The following is a 6,326-nucleotide window of genomic DNA, read 5'->3' as shown; positions in this document are numbered from 1 at the left end:
TAAGTGTACAATGGTAGATGGATAAAGAAAATAAAACAACTAGATAGATCATACGTGCATACACAGACAGATAATGGAATACTTTCAGCCTCTAAAAAGGATAGAGATCCTGTCCTTGGCAATAACATGGATAAACCTGGAAGACATCATGCTAAGTGAAATAAACCAGAGACAGAAAGACAAACACTGCATGATTTCATCAGAATCCAAAAAAGCTGAACTCACTGAAACAAAGTAGAATGATGATTGACAGGTGGGGGGGGTGGGAAATGGAGACGTTTTGGTCAAGGAATATAAAGTTTCAGTTATGCACATGAACAAGTTCTGGGGATCTAACATACATCCTAGTGACTATAGTTAATATTATTGTAGACTTGAAATTCACTAAAAGGAGCAAATCTTAAATGTTCTCATCCATACCCAAAGGTGATCAATATGTGAGGTGATCAATATGTTAAAAAGCTTAATGGGGGATCCAACATGGCGGCAGGTGCGGAGAGATCAAGTCTCTGACCTCTTCAGCTGCGCGGGCATAGGGAGTCTTAAACCGTCTAAATGCTATTTGCTCAGGATCACTGGGCAATGCTGAGCTGACGTGGATCTGGGGCGAACAGTCTCAGAACACACACCGAGCCCAGATCAGCTGAATTCAAGCTCCCGTTCGCCTGCGTCTCGCAGACAAACCGCTGTGACTCAGCGCTAAATGATCCCGCTGAAACAACTGGTCGGCCCTTCTGAACCTGTGCAGATTAATACCAACCGAGCCTTCATAGGCAGTGGCCACAGGATTGAGACGGGGCTTGGGAGAGCCAGTCAGGACCCACCCGTTGCATTGGTCACCCGGCAAAGGGAACGAACTGTCGCCATTTGCATGGGATACCACCATGGCAGAGAACTAACGTCACCAGAATGCGGTGGAGGAGATAACTTCATTCAAACCGGCGGCGGCAGGTGTGTAACCCCCTAGCCTTCCCTCTCCACACAGCGGGGAAACCTTAAGGGCCCCTCCCAGCTCTCCCATGAGCATGATAGTCAGACCAAGGGAATCAGGAGTGGCACGGGACCCGTGGCGTGGGACCCCCGGCTACCGCTCCCACCAATGCTGACAACTGAGGTCTCTTGCACCAGCTACTGGGGGTGTGGCTACCGGAGGGCAAGCAAAATATGCTGAGGGTTCTCAGCCCCAAGCTCCACAAANTAGTAAAGGAAGGAGACCCTCATTGTTATACAAAATTACATATAAGAGGAAGTGAGGGGAAAGGGGAAAAAAACAAGAGAGAGAAATGAATTGCAGTAGATGGGGTAGAGAGAGAAGATGGGGGAGAGGGGAAGGGAGGGGAGGGGGGATAGTAGAGGATAGGAAGGGCAGCAGAATACAACAGACACTAGTATGGCAGTATACAAAAAAGTGGATGTGGAACCGATGTGAATCTGCAATATGCATACGGGAAAATAAATAAATAAATAAATAAATAAAAAAGCTTAACGGTAGTAATCATCTTCCAATATTTACATATATCAAAGTATCACATGGTACACTTTAAACATATTTAGTTTTTATTTGTCAATTATACCTCAAAAAAATTGAGGGTAGAAAAAAGAATGAAATTGTCACTTATAATGTTATATAAATGGAATGAAACATTGTAAACCCTTTTGGATTATATTTTTTTCACTCAATATAATTTTATCCAAGTTGCAGTGTGAACAAAGAGTCTGTCCCTTTTTATTGCTGAGACGTATTCCACAGTTTTCTTGGCTGTTTACCTGGATTACACCAGCACTGTTTTTAATGTAGCCATTCAAGAGCTGGAAATTTATTCTTCAAATACAATGATGTAGGCAGAAAGGTGTTCACAAAAGTAGAGAAATTAAAGGAACCCAAAGTTCATCAGTGGGGACCTAGTCAAACCAATTGTATTGATTCACATAATATATATGTACATATATGAAGATACTTTTATATAATGATATATATGTTTTAGTCAGCTGTTTCACTGCTGTGACTAAAAGATCTGACCAGAATCATTGTAGAGGAGGGAAAGTTTATTGGAGAGCTCACGGTTTCACAGGTCTTAGTCCATAGTAGGCTGGCTCCATTCCTCAAGGTTCAGCATCATGGCGGGAGAATGTGGTGGAGGGAAGTAGCTCCCATCGTGATCAGAAAGCAGAGAGAGACTCCACTCTCCAGATATAAATATACACCCCAGACCTTGCCCCAATTCCCACCACCTCCAGCCACACTCTACCACTTTAGTTACCACTCAGTTAATCCCTACCAGGGGATTAAATCACTGATTGGGTTAAGACTCTCACAACCCAACCATTCCTCCTCTGAACCTTCTTGCATTGTCTCACACGTGAGCTTTTGGGGGACACCTGATCTAAACCATAACAATATATTATATTTTATGTGAGATTCATGTCCAATATTTTATACATATAACTGTAGAAAAATAAGTATAGCAAGCTAATTTTGTGTTTAATAGAAAAGGTGTGAATGGCAGAAGGAAAGCAGAGAAAAATGTTTTCATCTCTCAGTTAATACCATCCTGGGAATTCTCTCTTCCTGCCCAATACTTATCTCTCTCTTGTTCCGTCTTATCACATTGACTAAACCCTCACTAGAATTGCAATTATCAGTAGTCAAAGCAGATACCCATGTGTTGCTTCTTACTTGGTGATAATCTTTCTAAAATATTCAACAAGTGTAACATTTGTTCTTGTTGTACATTTTATGGAACATATTTGACACCTATTTCTAGTCCTTTTTGTTGGGAAATCATGTTGCACTTTAGCAAATGTCTTCCCAGTATCCACCGAAGCCTTTTTGTGTTTAATCTGTAAATGCAGTGAATGGCATTGATACCCATACTTGAGTTATTCAAGTCCTACTAGATCAAGATGTATTTTTTCAATTAGTTAGCGCTTTTTTAGAAATTTTTCCCCCTCTGTATTCAAAAGTGAAATGAGCCTATCATCTTAAGAATAAACCAGCCTTACGAAATAAGATTGGTGGGTCCCTGTTTCTTTTTCTGTTCTGAAGTATAAGATGGATTGGGACAGAACTTGCCTACACGGTTACAAAGGTTTGTGTTCCGGCTGATAGGAAGGAGCAGATTGGTAGATGGGCCTTTAACTGCCCTTTCTATTTTTTATGAGTGTTTTCTATTGGTTTTCTTGGACCAATTTTGGTAATTTATATTTTCCCTCTTGTTTGTATCCATTCCATCTAAGGTTTTCAAATGGATGGGTATAAAGTTATACAGTTGAATCATATCATCCATACATTTATTATATGTGGATTCCACTATCCATGCTCCATTAAAAAAATTTTTTATATATATTTTAAGGGGGGAAAAAAGGAGAGAGGGAGACTAACATTTTAAACCATGTGAACAATTGCTGTTGAGATTCCAATTAAAGAGGCTGTCCCTCAGGTGAGCAATTGAGTCTGATGTTCCTACGTTCAATCTCAACAATCTCAGTAGAGCATCTTCCCACTCCAGGCACTCACGCAATTTGAAAGCACTTTTCACGTAAGTTGGCCACTCATTAAAAAAAAATGATGAGATTCAAAGCTGAATAAAAAACATTATTTTGGACAAGAGTATGTCCACCTCCAACATAGGCATGCCTTTCTAAGGAATTTCAATGAGAGTTTTCTTGATGTGCCATCTTTGGCCTTAAACTGACTTTAGCAAAGGTGTGGTACAAAGCAGTCTCACCATTTAGAGAATCTCTTCTCTGTCCCTACTGTATCTGCTTTCTCATTCCTCATATCATTTGAGTCTCTTTGCAGAAGGTTTGTATGTTTTGCCATCTTCTCAAAATAACCAGTTTGGGTTTTTATTGATCATCTCTATGTTGTTTTGGTTTCTTTTATTTCTGCTTTCAATTTTATTAACTTGATCTATGTATTTTTACTTGGGTTTATTTTGTTTTACTTTTCTTGCTTATTATCGCTGGAGAATACTTTGGGATTTCAATAGGATATTCAGCAGTTTTTTTTTTAAGTACATACTTTCTGACCTAGCAAATCCACATCTTAGACTCCATCATAGAAAAGGATTCCCTCATTTATCCAAGGATGCTGTATAAACGTCTTCTTGTTAAGTTATTGTTTATGACCCCCAAAAAGGGGGAGGACTTGAAAGTATAGCAATGTGAATATGACTTACTAAATTATCCTAGAAAGAAACTATGGAACGGTATATAGCAGATACAGGGGAGCCAAGTTCCATGAATGATCTACAAATGCTGCTTCATTTCTTTCTCTCTCTCCACATAGCTAGCCAGTTATCCTTAAACTACTTGCTGAATAATCTGTCTCTTTTCCCACTTGGATATCTTTGTAACATACTAAATCCTCATCTATTCTTGGATCAATTTCTAGACTTTATTCCATGCCATTGATCTATCAATCTATTCCTGTGTCTATCTTCTGCTGTTATAAATTTCATGGTTTTATAACATATCGTAATATATGGTGGAGCAGGTTCTCATTATTCTTATTTTAAAGAATGCTCCTGGTAATTGCTGAAAGTTCCAAGGAAAAAAAAATACTATTGAAAATTTTGATTGAAATTGCATTGAATTTATAGATTTATTTAGTGAGAATTGACATCTTTACGATTCTGAGTCTTCTTATCCAAGTGCAAAGTTTGACACTCCATTGATTCAAATCTTCTTTTATGGCCCGCAATAGAGGTTTATAGTTTTATTCATATAGATCGTGCACATTGCTTGTTAAATTTATCCCCAGATATTTTATGACTATTGTCTCGCAAGCATATGGAATTCGGTACGTCCCAAACGAAATTTTTAATCTACCTCCTCAAAAACTGATCCTTTGCCAGGTCCTCTCCATTGTAATTAAATTAACCAAATTCACCCCGATGCCATTATCAGGACTCCAAGTGATTCCTGAGTCCTCTCTCAATCTCACATCCAACTCGGCATCAACTTCAGCATCTCTAAAATAGACCTCAAAGCTGGTGACTTCTCTTCCATTCTACCACCACCCTCCCATCCAAGCCAACCCGCCATCTTGTTTTAGGGACAAACAAGGCAAGGCACCGAAGACAGCAAGAAACAGTTTTATTTGGCTGCAGCCAGGTTCAGAGGGCACAGCTTTTGCTGTAATCAATCAATCTCCTGAACCCCAAGTTCAGGGAGTTTCAGAGTTTTATACCCAGCGTGTATGGGGAGGGGCTCAGAAGTTCACAGTCTGCAGAAGTTCACATAAAGCAGCTTTATCTTTCACTGTTCTGGGCAAGTTAACTCTTCAAGGACAACATCTGAGAAGGGGAGAGCTTCTTCTCCCCTTTCTTTCCTCCCCCTGCCAGCTGTTACCATGGAGCCCAGTTGTAACTTATCTTAAAAATGTAGATATCTCTGTGAAGCCCAGCTCAAGGCCAGAGGCCTTGTTTGCACATTTCTTCAAAGTACTATACTGGTTACGTTTGTGAAAAACCAGTAAGGGGGTGTCCAGCACCTGGAGTGCTGGTATCTTCTGGGCCAGTGGCCAAGTAAACAGGGCGACATGAAAATAGGAAGTTTACCTACATTGAACTCTTTTGCAGAGACTCTTTAGCTGACATTCCTAAAATCAGCCATGGTGAAGATTTCTGGAGAGGCCCAGTTAAGACTTTTCATTGGAGAAAGGGGGTGCCACTTCAATCTTAACTTATTGCAATGGCTTTCACTACTCTGTGTCTTCTCTTGTCTTCTTCAAAGTCATTCTTTATATAGCAGCATCTTTTATCAAAGGAGGTAATTGATCAGACTGCTCCCCTGCTTAGAAGTCTCCAACCATTTTGTATTGCACTTAGATGCCATTCAACACCTTTGGGGATGTGTGAGATTCTTTTTTTTTTTTAAAGAACACAGTTGGATTAGCTGCTGATCCAGATGGAGACCCCCTAGCCCTTGATTGCAGACTGGGTCTTGCTTTTCATCAATAGGATGAAACGAATGCTTTAAATGTGCTTCCGTGCCTTGGCTCAACCTCCTGCATTTAGACCATCTGGGAAGAGAGGAAAACCCACTTGGATTAGCTGCAGGTCCAGTCTGAGGGAATGAGGAAAATAGACCTGAACACACCCCATATAACCCAATGCACATAACCCCAAGATAACCTGCTGTTGAGAGCCACAGCCGAAGGGGCCCCAGCAAACTTCCAGCTGCCGGCTGATGATTGGCTCACAGCGGCCCCAGCAACATCTAGCTGATTGGCTCCTCTGCGGTGATGCTCATTGGGCTGTTTCCCTGCCCTTTCAGACCACGGAGCTGCTCATTGGGGGACTTTTTTGGCTCCGCCCACG

At 40.7% G+C, this 6,326-nt stretch overlaps 1 long non-coding RNA gene across 1 annotated transcript in view; it reads left to right on the top strand.

Annotated features, from left to right (window-relative positions):
• Positions 1–1,965: 1,965 nt before the first annotated feature.
• LOC125612278 overlaps positions 1,966–6,326 on the top strand; it is a 12,091-nt gene continuing 7,730 nt past the window's right edge. Inside the window, exon 1 of the long non-coding RNA XR_007342573.1 lies at positions 1,966–2,108. This is a non-coding gene — a long non-coding RNA (uncharacterized LOC125612278). The remainder of the gene's footprint in view (positions 2,109–6,326) is intronic.

The sequence above is a fragment of the Marmota marmota genome, unplaced genomic scaffold (genome assembly GCF_001458135.2).
Source record: "Marmota marmota marmota unplaced genomic scaffold, marMar, whole genome shotgun sequence".
Classification (NCBI taxonomy): Eukaryota; Metazoa; Chordata; class Mammalia; order Rodentia; family Sciuridae; genus Marmota; species Marmota marmota.
Note: the sequence above shows the minus strand (reverse complement) of the source record. Positions and strands in the feature narration are given on the sequence as shown.